Raw genomic sequence first — 16,081 nt, 5'->3', positions numbered from 1 at the left:
AAGGGTATGGGGCTATTGTATGTACTATGGCCAAGTTGCAGTGGCCTTCGGTCGGGTACGTCCCTCTTGGTGTGGGGTGTTGCGGAGTGGGTGGGTATGTAACTTTGCCTTTTCCTCTCTTTGTGTTGTAGGTTGCGGTACTTACCGTCGTCGTCTTCGTCGGCAGTCTCGGAAGTGTAGATATATGGCAAGGAGCAAGGCTGGCATGATCTGCAGCTCTCTGTCCATGGCTGCCGTTGCACGTTTTGTGGAACTCCGGTGAGTGTTTCCTTCTATTTGGTTCTTTTCCGCCTTGCTTTGTGTGGCGGTGGTTCCCGCCCCAGAACTGGCGGCGGAATGGTGGTTCATTATTTGATGGGTGGGTTGGGCCTTTCTGACGGCCTGTGGGTGGACTCTGCCATCGTCAGTGGGACTCCTTTCCTGGCGGTGGGTGGTGCGCTGGATGCGTGTGTTTCATTTGCTTCATTATTTGGAGGTCCGGCCCGCTCCTCTGTTGGCGGTTTCCACTGCCGGCAGGGCGGAATGGACCGCCATGTTCATAATGAGGGCCTTATGCTTATTGAATAAATAATGAACTAAAAAATGATTAATAAAACCCTTTAATGAATACAAGTTTCTCCTTGTTGACTGTTCCAAAGTCATTAATAAATGTTATTGTGTTATTGGATTGATGTGGATGATTGCTCCTTTTAACTTCTCCTTGTGGACAAGCAAAGGTCCATCCGACCAATGGATGTTTTTTTTTAGATGATTATAGCCGAAGATTAAGCTACAGAAAACCCCAATCCACCAAGGAGTAATGAGAGGATGGTTTATGTCACAGGAGAGAAGGAGCTGAAACAATTTGCTCAAATTTAAAATTGCCCATGTCCCTTAATGATACAGCCTGAAATTGAAGACTGAAGGAGCTCATAGTTAAGAAAGTGGTTGCAGTGAAGGACTGATTCTGGATAAAGAGCCAGCCTTATCAACAGCTTGGTTGCAGGTGGGTTTGCAAATTGCACACCAACATTTTGCAACTAGTATCTCATTTTGGTATGCATTCTATTTACTAATAATTTGCATTCAAACATTTACAGTTTCAGGGAGGCAGATCGTTATTTGATTTCCTTTGGCTACAAATGCTGAGATGGTGGCTTGCAAGGAGCAGTGGCTGCTATTCCTAAATTTGTTTTACCAAAGAGGCAACTTTGTTTTTAAGCATCCTTGATAAACCATTGATACATACAATATGTAAACAAAACTAGGAAGGTGGCCCTCATTCATGCTCCTTCATTCCTAATTTTCAGTTCAATTTGGGTTGTAAAATGATTTTGTGAGCCAGAATTGTCTTCTCTGCTTGCAATATTAGTTTCAAGCATATTAAGAAGACATTTTACAGTTTGTGAGTTTGTGATCACAAAATGGCTTCATACATCTGGTACAAACTCCTCAATCTGCCTCAAAGGGATGGAGTGGCAGAGAGACTACCTGGAACCCTTGGTTGAGGTTTTGTAGTCTGTGAGAAACTGGGTTGTTGGTTGACTGGGGTGTGAGGCCTGTTCAAGTATCATCCACAAGTTCTTGCAGGGTGAAATACAAAATCACTAAATTAACCTGCACTTATCCTTGGGTAGCTTGGCACAGAAAATGCAGTCAGGCTTAACTTAGAGGGAATGTGTAAAATATTGATGCAGCACACGAACAGTATTAAAGTGAAAACACAACCCAAGAAATGTCCTATTGTATAGCTATTTTAGCCATGCTTTAGACAGATTATTTTAGCTAACTAGGCCTGCCGTTGTGCACTTTAGCTCAATTACATTTTATTCAGCTTTGTTTTATTTTTCTTGCATTAGGCACATTTGCAGTGTTGTTTGATGTTCTCTCTCTTTGCCCGGAAAAGCATCACGTTCTTAGTACTGCTTTCATTTCACTTTGTGCTTTCCTCAAGGCTGCAGTCAGATAGAGTTGCCGGCAAATGTGGTACGCTGTGTCTCTGACATTCACAGAAACACACATATCCTTATGTGGGGACCTTTTCTTAGAATATCAAGGGGCAGATTTATACTTTTTCATGCAAAACTGCGCTAACACAGTTTTCTGTAAAAAAGTTTACCGCTGCCTAGTGCCATTCTAACACTCCAAACGGGTGTCATATTTATGGAATGACGGTAGCTGGCGGTAAGGCCGCCAAGTGTAATAAAAAAGGACGCTAGACGGGTGGGGGGGGCATAGGGGGAACAGGAGGATGTGGGTGAAAGGATGACGCTAGTCTGGGTAGAGGCATAAAAATGCCTCTAACCAGACTAACACCATTTTTTTACGTACAAGCCCCAGGGACATGACTACTGTCTTAGTAAAGACAGGCGTCATGACCACCACCCCAATGCCCATGCCCAGGGGACATATGTCCCCTGGGCATGGCCATTGGGCCCAGTGCCATGTAGGGAGGCCCAAGTTAGCCTCCCCATGGCACTTTTAAAAAAAATTGGAAATGTCTACCTGTACTTACCTTACTTACCTTGCAATGGGATCCCCCCATCCTCTGGTGTCCCTCCGGTGTGGGTGGGGGTGTCGCTGGGGCTAGGGAAGGGCACCTGTGGGCCCATTCCATGGTTTCTGACCATGGAAATAGGCCCACAGGTCCCCTAATGCCTGCCCTGACCCAGACATTAAATAATGGCGCTAAGCAAGCTTAGTACCATTATTTAAGGCCCCATTCCCCCATGAGTTATTTTAGCACAGGGGGATAAATATGGCGCTAAGGCCATATCGTCATTTTTTGCACGGGAACGCATACCCAGCATCTCATTGACCCAAGGTAGTTTACTACAAGCAAAAAATGACGTTAACTCCAAACCTTTGGCGCTAGATGGGTCTAGCGCCGAAGTATAGATGTGGAGCTAAGCTTGCGCCGAATTTGCATTAAACATTAGAGGGAGATTCCAGCCAGATGACCACGACTGCATGCTGATTGCTGAATGTCTTTGCTACAGCTGCTTGCTTAGATTGCCGAATCCCTGGCCCAAATGGGGACAGTGTCTTTCTAGACAACAGGCTTCCTTGCTCAGGTACAGGGGATGATGTCTTCCCAGGGGGGAAACCTGAAGGGCAGATTAGGGCTTATCACGCTATGCTCCAACATAGCTTAGGTAGGAAATATATATTTGATGCCTGGTGACAGTATAGTGGGACTGTTTTTGTGTTTTATTCTCCTTGTCACAATTTTACTTCTAGTGTGTTTTATCATCCTAATTATTGCAATAGATGGCATTGTATCTAAGATGCAGTTACTTCAATAAAACTTATTGAACTATACTCTGCTTCTGTTTGTCTTGCCCTGTGTGAGACTAATTTAACTGAGAGAAAGGGATGAGATCTGATTGACCACGATTCCCTTGAGGAGTCCTCTATGTCATGCGTCTGGTTGTCACAATCATCCCGCTTTCAGGTGGAAATGAGGCACTGCTAGTTGGCCGGAAACCCTGGATTAGGTCAACAGGCTTTAGATGGTGTGGGATTGTACTCAGTACCCCACAATTCAGGTGATTCTGCCGCCCAAATCCAGTAGTTTCATTGGATAATGAGAACCTACGTGACAGTCAGAAACCAATTTAGAAAAATAGAGCACATTTTAATAAATTATTTGACACCAAAACGACAAAAATTCAGTCTGTAAAACGAAAATTTTAATTGTAATTTACATTTTTTGTAAAACCTAGTGCCTAACAGGTTAAAGCACTAACCACAGGTCAAAGTCGAAAAATATGGCTGACCAAAATACAGTATGGTTCGGATGCAATATGTGGATTTCGCTCTTTTAGCATTTACCTTTGGACTTGGAAGAATTTCTGAGGAAAAAGTGTCTGAGAAGGTAAGTTAGCAGGGTAAAGATGCAGGAGGTGTCCGAGGAGGAAGCTTTGTTGTCAGATGGCCTTGGGTCGAAGTTGCAGGGGAGATTTCTTTGTTCAAACATTGGCCCTCATTATGACTTTGGTGGTCTTCCTTGAAGACCCCCAAAGCCATGGGCACGAGAAGACTGCCATATTACTGGTACTGCTGGATTTCTGCCACACTTTGGGTGGAAATCCAGCAGTAGTCATGCTGGCAGGCATAGGCACTGGGGCGGTTCCACCACCGGCCCCTTCAGAAGGACACGACCCACCATATTATGGGCAATAAAGTGGCCTGGCAGTGTTCTGATGGCGGGATGCTGATGGAGGTGGAAGTGCCCATTCTCGTTCCATGCTGGACGACCTCCTCCCCGGACCAGGTAAGTTGATTATTTGACAGGGGAGGGGAATGGGAGGGTGGGGGTGTTGTGTGTGCGTGAACGAGTGTGTGTTGTCTGTGTGTGGTCATGAATGTGTGTATGCGTGTGTGTATGCGTGTCTGAATGTAGAAGTGAGTGCGTGTATTCATGTAAGTGTGTATGCAAGTGTGTATGCAAGTGTGAATGTTGTGGTGAATGCATGTACGAATGTTGAGGTGAACGCATGTATGCGGGGGCATTGCCGGGAGGGGGTGGGGTGAGGGGGGCACTGTGTCTGGAGGTGGGTGGGTGCGCTGTGGCTGGAGAGGGGGAGGGGGGTTAAGTGCTTGCTGGGGGGGTTGGTGGTGAGGTGTACCGGTAATGGAAGAAATTCCCTGTCACCAGTAGATTTTCCACCACGGTTTTTGTGCAGTGCTACCGCCACGGAAACCTAGTGGAAAGGCGGCTCCTAATAATGGTCTTCTGTGGACTACCGGGTCGGAGATGATCATCTCTGACCCAGCAGTTTCAACCCTCATGGAGGTATGAGTGGAGGTGTGGTGGGTTGGCAGCGGCCAACCCACCACTCATAATGTGGTAGTCTTCACCGCCAGCCTGTTGGCGGTGGGACTGCCACATTTACCCTGGCGGTCAGAAGACCACCAGTGTCATAATGAGGCCCATGGTCTCTGAAATGAAAGTTGAAAATTTCCAGCGGGATGAAGCAGAGGATGGTAGCCAAAGCCATTTCTATAAGGCATATAACCCTTTGGTTAAAGAATGCTGAAAAGGATTTGTTGCTGCAGAGAAGAAAGTAGCAGGAAAAGTTGCAAAGTCAATCCGACTGGTGATATACTTCAGGCGGAGAGGCGAGCAGGGTGGTCCCAGTTTCCTCCTGGTTCTCACATCAGTTTTTGGCCAAAATATATCCTCAGTTTTGGGACTTGGCCATCAGAGCACTTTTAGTACCCCAACCGAGGGTCCGGAACTGGTGGCATGCCTCTTGGAGGTTCAGAACTTACTCAGGCTGGGTCCAAGTGCAGGTTCAAGATGGTGGGACCCTTTTTCCCTATAGCTCTGAACAGGAGGCCAGCAAACTATCCTTTGGAGTCACTCTGGTAGTCCTGGGTTCAAGTGTAGATACATAGCTGACAGCAGGGCTGACCCCTGATGATTTACAGTAGGCTCTAGACAGAAAAGCAGTCCTTCCAGGTACAGCAAAGCAACCTTGCAGAGTGTGCAGCAGGTTTCAGCAACAGGAAGTCCTCTGATAGTCTTTCTGCAGGTGCAAGAAGGAACTGAAGTGTGGGTCTGAAGGTCTTATTTACATACTCTGGTGTCCTTCTTCTTGAAAGTGGGAGAAGCTCCCAGGCAGGGTATTTGAAGTGGAAGGAATTTACTGTATCCTCTGCCCTAGATCCAAGCTGGCTGCAGTGACAAAGGGGAGGTGTTAGGCCCTTTGTATCAAGGCAGACATATTCTTTTCAGTTGCAAGTGGTGCTGTACCCAGCTCCGCCCCCTCATCCTGCCAGCAGATGGCCCATTGAGCTAATCCCTCTATTGTGTGACTGTCTGGGTGGAAGTCACAAAGTCTAACGGTCAACTACACCCAGTCATGTGATCCAAGACAGACTGCATGCACAAAGGGTTAGGGGCAGGAAAATGCCAACTTTTTAAATTGGCATTTTCAAAGTTGTGATGACAAATATGACTTCATCACAACTCCAAAGATGCCAAACATGACATAGCTATTAGTTACATGGTCCCACTTGGAAATTAATCTTATTAAATGTAATAAGGAATTACCAAAGATACCCATGAGAGTGGTAGCCCTCACAATAGTGAAAAACAAATCTGAGGGGGTTTCACTCCCAGGATACGTAAAACTTGAAAATACATGTCCAACCTTTAAATTACTCAGCATCCTGCTCTATGGGCTACCTAAGGCCTACCTTAAGGGTGACCTATATGTAATAAAAAGTGAGTTTAAGGCCTGGTAAGGGAATTTAAATGCCAAGCCGACATGACTGCAGTGAAAAGCCTTGGACATGTTTTAAGTGCTACTTAAGTGGGTGTAAACCAATCAACCCATGTTTAGGTGAGTAAGAACAGAGCACTTTAGTACTGGTTAGCAGTGGTAAAGTGCACATAGTCCTAAGGCCAACAACAAGAACTTTCAGCTGCAAAACTGGATGTAAGTAGGCAAAATGTTTAGGATAAGACCACCCTAAGGCTGACAGGTCTAACATAGCCTAATACGGGCTAGAGCTTACCCCATACAGAATAAAAGGGAAATCACTGGTGTCCAGAGCGATTGGGAGCAAATGTCCCAGTCTTCCTTTGAGGGAGGTGTAAAGACAGGCAGTCCCTGGCATGTATGGTGGCAGCCTAAAGCCAATACGCATCAGCTCCTCACCCCATCCCTAATGAAAAGTAATTTCTGGGGTATCTTGGTGCTTTTTGACACCTGTGTTAGGCAAATTGTGATACACTCTGCAGTCTGCCTTCTAAGGGCCACTGGACTAGAGGGCTGCAGTGAGATTTCAATATGTGTCATTCTTTCCCATACACATAATAAATAGGTAATTCCTGGTGTATAGTGATGTTTTTTGCCTCCTTGATGTGATGTGATGACTGCCTCCTACTGGTGAAGTAAGACTATGTGGACCCAAGGGGTGGAAATGCATGGTCCCAAGCCAATATGAGCCAGCTACTCCACCCTCACATAATGTATAAAAATGAATCCCTCATGTCTAAAGGTGCTTTCTGTGCCCCTAATGGCAGATTATGGGTAAACTTCCCAGTCTGTCTCCGAGGAGGGCAGAAAGACTGTCTGTGCCCTTGGATCATGATGGCAGCCCGACTGGCCGGACCTCCCCGCCCCTTTTTGTATAGTTATTTTTCCATGTTTCTAGTGACCATTCTACCCCAAAGTGGTGGGACGATTTGGGGGGTGGACCCGCAATCTACCCCTCTATGAAGGAAGAAAGTCTATCTGCACCCTATGGTATGGGTCAGCTTTCTGTCAGAAGGGCCATCCCTCTCATCTCATTCCTTTCTTTGATTGATTCTCTTGGTGTCTAGTGGGTTTTTAGCCCCATTACAATGGCAGATAGGGGCGAATCCCAGGATATTCACCCCAAGAGGGGGCAGAACGATTGTCTGGGCCCTGGCAATAATGATCAGCTCAGGAGTAGTGCAAAATAACTCATCATATAGGGCCTCATTACGAGTCTGGTGGTTACTAGCAGTGCTGCCCTGGGGATTACGACCCCCCTTCTCCACCAGCGGTTTCATGGTGATATCATTGCCATGAAAATGCTGGCAGAGAACGGGTATGGAGGGCCCCTGCACGGCCCATGCACTTGACATGGGCAGTGCAGGGGCCCCTCTGGCCAGCACCATTGCAATGTTCACTGTCTGCTTTGCAGACAGTGAACATTGTGATGGAGCTGGTGCAACCTGCGCTCTACAGCATTGCTGCTGGCTCTATTATGACCCAGAGACAATGCTGTACGCTGTCTCCCACAAGGTCAGCAGGTGGAAACCCAGGAGTCCACCCGCTGACCTAGCGGGAAACTCTTAATGGGGCCGGTGGAGAAGGAGCATGTATGGTGGCAAACTCCCTATCAGACGTTCGGCGGATGGTGTAAGCCGTCTGTCGAACTCATAATGAGCCCCGTAGTGTTCAGACTGAATGGTTATTCAATACTTCTAATTGAAAAATAGATATGATGACGACAAACAGCCAACTTGGATCACTGAGACAATCCACGAGGATCAGTACTCGTACAGACGTGTCTAGGCTGTCAAGAGAGAAGGCAAAAACTAAATATGATATTCTCCCTTTCCATCAAAACTAAATGTGCAAGTAATGGAAAAAAAACAATGCATTCTCTTCTGCCAACATCAATTAAATATCTAATAAGAGTTATTATCCAAACGTGTAAACAGTACTTTAATTAGATTTCATTGCTTCGAGCCAGCTCCTCTCCGAACACATATAATCTATTTTCAAGCAACATAGTGATGCTAGCCAGTGATATAAAGTAAACAACTCTCTTAGGTGTGGCAATACAAAAAAAAATGTAAAAGGCAAAATACAGAATTAGTTGAGAGTTGAGTCAAATTCAATATCCCTTGAGACTCACTCATTATCCTGATAAATTGTACAAATCTCAAAGGTACAAATCTCAAGGATGGGAATATATAACTGTTCTCGAACTTAATGAGACATCCATAGCTCAACAGACAACTACTGAATATACCAAGTAGAAATAACTCCAACATATAATTACAAAATTACGCTGATTTACTTGTCCACTGCGCCGAGCAATGACAAACTCCCAGCGATCCGTCCTGCTGCAAAGAAAGCACTGTCATGTGAGAGAGAACACTATGGGGCTCATTCTGAGCCCGGCGGGCAGCGGGAGCCGCCCGCCTGGAGGGAGCCACCAAATGGCCGCTCCGCGGTCGAAAGACCGCGGAGGCCATTCTGGCTTTCCCGCTGGGCTGGCGGGCGACTGCCAGAGGGCCGCCCGCCAGCCCAGCGGGAAACCCCTCCCCACGAGGAAGCCGGCTCCGAATGGAGCCGGCGGAGTGGGTATGTGCGACGGGTGCAGTGGCACCCGTCGCGTATTTCAGTGTCTGCACAGCAGACACTGAAATACAAAGTGGGGCCCTCTTACGGGGCCACTGCAGTGCCCATGCCATTGGCATGGGCACTGCAGGGGCCCCCAGGGGCCCCACGACACCCCTCACCGCCATCCTGTTCCTGGCGGTCGGAGCCGCCAGGAACAGGATGGCGGTGAGGGGGTCGGAATCCCCCATGGCGGCGCAGCAAGCTGCGCCGCCATGGGGGATTCCCAGGGCAGCGGAAAACCGGCGGGAGACCGCCGGTTTTCCTTGTCTGACCGCGGCCAAACCGCCGCGGTCAGAATGCCCTGCGGGGCACCGCCAGCCTGTTGGCGGTGCTCCCGCATCCCCGGCCCCGGCGGTCCTTGACCGCCGGGGTCGGAATGACCCCCTATATCGCCAACTCAACAATCACACATCTTCTGCTATTATTAGTAATTAGTAATTTAATAAGGCAGGAATAACAAATACCTCAGGTCAAATCCCACGTATAAAAGCGTCTAGAGGCAAACATTGTAACCAAAAGAAATATAGAGACATATCACATTTAACAGACCACGTTCAGATCTATTTAGACAAATAACTACATGGTGATAATGGATGACAGAAAACGAATTACCTTCTGTTTTAGCTTTATTTAAAATGGCTGTGATTTAAACTCAAACGCATTCCATTGGACAGCGTGATTATTATTCGCCTTTAATTATTTGTTTGATTAGATATAGCTGTAACCAAGGATGTTGAAATTTCTCCTAAAGACCTGACTAGGCTGTCAAAAGAGAAGGCAAAACTAAATAACATATTTGGGAGCCAAACCTTGTCAGGGATTTGTTCTTGCATGATCGTCGAGAGAATTACCATGCAACAAATATAACTAAAGTCATGTTCAGCTCGATTTCCCAACCAGCCAATCAAGAAGCTAAAGCATACATTGATAGAAATCTTAGGATCTCTAGATGTTAAAATATATTGTTATGGTACGTTTCCACCATGCCGATAAGTAGTATATGTGACCAAATGCAGGTACTTTAAACTGTTTCCCTTGTAGCTGCTTTCCAAATTTCCAAAGTGCACTACATTCAGGACGATATTTATGACCTGCTTTGCACCTCTCTTCCACCACACAAAGTGGAGCAGGATTGGAGCAAAAATGTATGTCAGATTTTTTAGGCCACGCAAAGCCACTTTGCGTGGCTTCAAAAATCTGGAGTAATGCAACGCAGCACAAATCACTGCGTTGCATTAGTCTGTGCAAGTGAGGCATTCCATGGGTGTTGCATGGGTGTTCCCATGTAACGCCCATGGCCTTTGACGCATTTCCAGATTTACCAAACCAAAAAGATATGCCTCCCAGGAGAGGAGTAATGTGGACAAATATCTTCATTTCTTCCACTTGTTTTCCTCTTTTGTGCTTGCAGCATTCTGCAGCACACATAGAAAGCTGTAACAGCCTCTCAGGATTGTTTTTGTTCAATAAGGTGCCCCCTTCCTGCACAAGAACAATCCTGCCTACAACACTGGCACCCTTGCACCATGGTGGTAGGGTAACTTGCCTGCATTGGTGCTACGCTGCCAAAATTGTGCTAGCTCAAGGGACAAGGAAAGGATTGTGCAGTATTGGATTAATACAGCAAATTCCTGCCATATACCTGTGACACAGGGCAGCAGAGCAAGGTGACTTGCTTCACTGTCCCGTGCCACAAAAGTCATAAGTATTCCCCTTGTTTTTTTGCCTCTGGGCTCAATAAAAATCATTTAAAAATGCAAACTTGCCTTATACCCCTATGCTTAGCAAATCCAAATCATGAAAATGGGGTGGTAAGTAAATCAATAGCAGGTTTATACTCCTGCTTTATGGAGATCAAGCCAAATTGCAATTATGTTTTGGTAAGAAATACCAGCAATTGACAAAGGTTAGTCCAATTTCCCGAGCAGCAACCAAAGTCTGAGGGGTAAGGCACTGAACCCTTGAAACCATAAGATGTGGAGTGTAAATGCTAAAAATATATGGTGGTATTATGTTTCAACACAGCCCAGGGAGGATACCTGTGAGCAAAAGACAGGTAGCCTAAACCAGCATTTCACTTTCAAATGCTTTTCAAATTTACAAAAAACAGTGCACCTGGGGAATTATCTTTGCACCAAAGAGACTGTATAGAGCTAACACATTATTAGAAAAAAGTAAACTTTGTGTGATTTCTCATGCAGTCAATCAAGGTGAGGGAGGCTTTGCACACAGAGATAGAAACCCTATAGTAAGTAAATGTTAAAAATATATGGTTGTGGTGTATTTCCACACAGCCAAGGATTATATCTGTGAGCAAAGGACAAGACCCCTAAACAGGCATTTTGTTTGCAGCTGCTATCCCCAAATTTCCTAAATGCATTACCCTCATTTTATTGCCTATTAATGCACTGAACCCCATAGAAAATCCGTATGCATATCTATTATTCCAAACACTCAAGAGACCCATAGGGAAAAAGTTGGGGGTCAAACTTTAGCAGGCATGTCCTGTGTGAATGAGACTAGCTTTCATGATCTGTTCATTATGCCCCAGAATACCTTGTTCCTCTAAAACTGAATTTCTTCAAATATAGTTTCGTAGTTGCTGAATCTGTCCTTATTCATCAGTTATAATGTTTCTGTATTTTTATCACTAGTTAACCCATTCGCTGCCAGGCATTTTCCCCCTCAGGTGCCAGGCATTTTTTTGGCTATTTGGGGCAGGGCGCGCTTAGGCCCTCATAACTTTTTGTCCACATAAGCTACCCATGCCAAATTTGCATCCTTTTTTCCAACATCCTAGGGATTCTAGAGGTACCCAGGCTTTGGGGGTCCCCTGAGGGAGACCAAGAAATTAGCCAAAATACAGAGAAAATTTCGTTTTTTTAAACAAAATTGGAAAAAAAGGGCTGCAGAAGGCTTGTGTTTTTTTTCTCCCTGAAATTGGCATCAACAAAGGGTTTGCGGTGCTAAAATCACCAGCTTCCCAGCTTTCAGGAACAGGCAGACTTGAACCAGAAAACCCAATTTTTCAACACAATTTTGGCATTTTACTGGGACATAGCCAATTTTTACGATTTTTTGAGCTTTCAGCCTCCTTCCAGTCAGTGACAGAAAGGGGTATGAAACCAATGCTGGATCCCAGACACCTAAACATTTCTGAAAAGTAGACAAAAACCTGAATTCAGCAAAGGGTAATTCGTGTAGATCCTACAAGGGTTTCCTACAGAAAATAACAACTGAAATAAAACAATATTGAAATTGAGGTGAAAAAAACAGCAATTTTTCTCTACGTTTTACTCTGTAACTTTTTCCTGCAGTGTCAGATTTTTTAAAGCAATATACCGTTACATCTGCTGGACTCGTCTGGCTGCGGGGATACATAGAGCTTGTAGGTTCGTCAAGAACCCTAGGTACCCAGAGCAAATAAATGAGCTGCACCTTGCAGTGGGTTTTCATTCTATGCCGGGTATACAGCAATTCATTTGCTGAAATATAAAGAGTCAAAAATAGGTATCAAGAAAACCTTTGTATTTCCAAAATGGGCACAAGATAAGGTGTTGTGGAGCAGTGGTTATTTGCACATCTCTGAATTTTAGGGTGCCCATACTAGCATGTGAATTATAGGGCATTTCTCAAATAGAAGTCTTTTTTACACACTGTCTTATATTTGGAAGGAAAAAATGTAGAGAAAGACAAGGGGCAATAACACTTGTTTTGGTATTCTATGTTTCCCCAAGTCTCCCGATAAAAATGGTACCTCACTTGTGTGGGTACGCCTAGTGCCCGCGACAGGAAATGCCCCAAAACACAAAGTGGACACATTACATTTTCTCAAAGAAAACAGAGGTGTATTTTGCAAAGTGCCTACCTCTGGATTTTGGCCTCTAGCTCAGCCGCCACCTAGGGAAACCTACCAAACCTGTGCATTTCTGAAATCTAGAGACCTAGGGGAATCCAAGACGTGGTGACTTGTCGGGCTCTCACCAGGTTCTGTTACCCAGAATCCTTTCTAAACCTCAAAATGTGGCTAAAAAAACACTTTTTTCTCACATTTCGGTGACAGAAAGTTCTGGAATCTGAGAGGAGACACAAATTTCCTTCCATCCAGCGTTCCCCCAAGTCTCCTTATAAAAATGGTACCTCACTTGTGTGGGTAGGCCTAGTGCCCGCAACAGGAAATGCCCCAAAACACAACATGGACACATCAAATTTTCTCAAAGAAAACAGAGGTGTATTTTGCAAGGTGCCTACCTGTGGATTTTGGCCTCTAGCTCAGCCGCCACCTAGGGAAAACTACCAAACCTGTGCTTTTTTGAAAACTAGAGACCTAGGGGAATCCATGACGGGGTGACTTGTCGGGCTCTCACCAGGTTCTGTTACCCAGAATCCTTTGCAAACCTCAAAATGTGGCTAAAAAAACACGTTTTCCTCACATTTCGGTGACAGAAAGTTCTTGAATCTGAGAGGAGCCACAAATTTCCTTCCACCCAGCGTTCCCTCAAGTCTCCTGATAAAAATGGTACCTCACTTGTGTGGGTGGGCCAAGTGTTTGTGACAAGGAAGAGTCAAAAACACGTCGAAATTGAGGGGGAACCAAAGTGGGTCCAAAAGGGCAGTTTGAAAAAAACATTTTTAGGCTGACAAGTGCAGCAGACATTTTATCGGCATAGGTGAGACAATGCTGGGTAGTAGGAATTTTGTGGATTCCTGCAGATTCCCGAAGGTTCCATCACAAAAATGTGGGAAAAATGTGTGCTTTCCAGCAAAGTTGAAGGTTTGCATGGCATTTTGGGTAAGGAAATGGTGCGGGGTGCATGTGAAGCACACCACCCTGGAATCAACTAGATGTTTAGTTTTCAGATGTGTCTAGGTCTTGTGGATTTGGCCCAGATGTAAAACAAAAACCAAAAATAATCAAATGTCCTCTTGCTTGCCATGGGATAAGATGTTTTAGTGTTCGGGGGAGAGCTGAATGACTGTTAGCCCCTTCAGTTTGGGTGGGGGCATAACCAGGCCCATACAGGTTGGTAGCCACCACCCCACTATTTTCTTTTATTGTTTTTATTCCCTGGCATCTAGTAGACTTTCTGTCTCCCTGGGGTGTGGATCGGGGGTAATTGCCCAATCTGCCCACTGGTGGGCAGAACAACTTTGGCCCCATTTATTTGGGGTGGGGGCATGGCCATACCCCCAACCTCTTACTTTGAAAAAAAAATCTTCCCTGGTCTCTGGTGGGCTTTCTGCCCCCTTTGGGGGCAGATGGGCCTTCCAAAAATAGGCCAATCTGCCCCCAAGGGAGGCAGTTATGGCCAACAGTAATGTGCCCCCATGGGGAGCGACCCTTGCCCAAGGGGCTGCCCCCCAAAACAAAACACACACATACACACACACCAATCCATGGTGTCTAGAGGTTTCTGCAGATTGGCCAAAAATAGGCCGATCCGCCCCCGGGTGGGGCAGAAATGGCCTAATAATAATTGCCCCCCCCCCGGGAGCGACCCTTGCCCAAGGAGTCGCTCCCCAAACATAAAAAAATAAAAATAAACAAAAAAAGTATCCCTGGTGTCTAGTGGTTTTCTGCCCCCCCACCCCCGGGGGCAGATCGGCCTAATAATTTTAGGCCGATCTGTCCCCGGGGGGGGCAGAAATGGCCTAACAATCATTTGCCCCCCTGGGGAGCAGCCTTTGCCCAAAGGGCTGCTCCCCTTATGTGCAAGTACAACAAAAAAAAATAATCCCTGGTGTCTAGTGGTTTCTGCCCCCCCCCACCAGGAGCAACCCTTGCTCAAGGGGTCACTCCCCAAACATAAAAAAATAAAAATAAACAGAAAAAAATTATCCCTGGTGTCTAGTGGTTTTCTGCCCCCCTGGGGGCAGATCGGCCTAATAATTTTAGTCATTTGCCCCCCTGGGGAGTGGCCCTTGCCCAAGGGACCACTCCCCTTATGCGCAAGTACAAAAAACAAAATAAAAATCCCTGGTGTCTAGTGGTTTCTGCCCCCGGGCCTAATAATTTGTCCCCTCTTCCCCCCGGGAGTGACCCTTGCCCAAGGGGTCGCTCCCCAAACATAAAAATAAAAAAACTATAAATAAAATGATCCCTGGTGTTTAGTGGATTTCTTGCCCCCGGGGGGGCAGAAATGGCCTAGAATAATTTGCCCCGCTTATTTCAAATAACAAACACAAAAAAAAAATCCCTGGTGTCTAGTGGCATTTCTGCTGCGATTGGGCAGCAGAAATGCTCAGAGAGACATGAAAGGAGAGGAAAAGCCTTTTCTCTCCTTTCATGCCTCTCTGCCCCCTCCACGTGATCGGTGGAGAAATGCTTTTGCAGGGGGAAGGCCTCTGATGAGGTCAGCGTGCAAAAGCGTGCTGATGTCATCAGACGCCACGGAGGTCACGGGTGGGCGGGGGTGAAAGGGGAAGCAATTCCCCTTCCATCTCTGCACAGGGGAGGGGGGTGCTCGGCCATCGGGGCCCATAGCCGGACGAGGTGGTCTCCCGGTGCCGAGGATGAGACCACCTCATCCGGGGCACCCAAAGGGTTAAGAAAGGTACTCATTTCCAAAACAAAGCAAAAACCTCACTCTTCCCTGCAGCAAGGCCTTGCTGAAGATAGCAAAAAAAACGTAATATGGAGTGCGTGGATTGGCCATATTTAAAGCACATGGTTAGTTTGTTTTTAAATGCATTTGGAGACTTCTTCACCTCTAGAATGCTTATTTTACTTACCAGACAGGGGTGCCTAATTTTCCCTCCAGAGTTATTGATTTCATTTCAGCATCTCCTGTTCAAGTAACACATGAGATATTTCTGTGGAATCAACAGTAATAGAGGAAATATTTTATTTCGGATACAATGAAAAGTGCACCGTGGGAAGCCTTCTGTGAAGTGTTGCATTACTTCTGATAAAAGACAATCACACACTGTGTGATAAAAGACAGTGGGACAAAAAAGTAATTTCATTCACAAATCTACTGTGGTGAAAGCACAGTCTCAGTGATTCTAGTAAATAGCTGCAGGTCAAAATAATAATAGTTCACTGAATCAACTTTAATGAAAAGTAAAGTGTTGCAAGTTGTAAAACAAGTATATATTTGTGGAGTCAAAGCCATTCCTGCAACATAAATCCAACAACGCAGATTAATGGATTTTTTTCTCGCTCTCCCTTAGTTCTGGGAACTTGACAGGAGTTAGCACATTAT

Source organism: Pleurodeles waltl, chromosome 5, assembly GCF_031143425.1.
Source record: "Pleurodeles waltl isolate 20211129_DDA chromosome 5, aPleWal1.hap1.20221129, whole genome shotgun sequence".
In the NCBI taxonomy this organism is placed as follows: Eukaryota; Metazoa; Chordata; class Amphibia; order Caudata; family Salamandridae; genus Pleurodeles; species Pleurodeles waltl.
Note: the sequence above shows the minus strand (reverse complement) of the source record.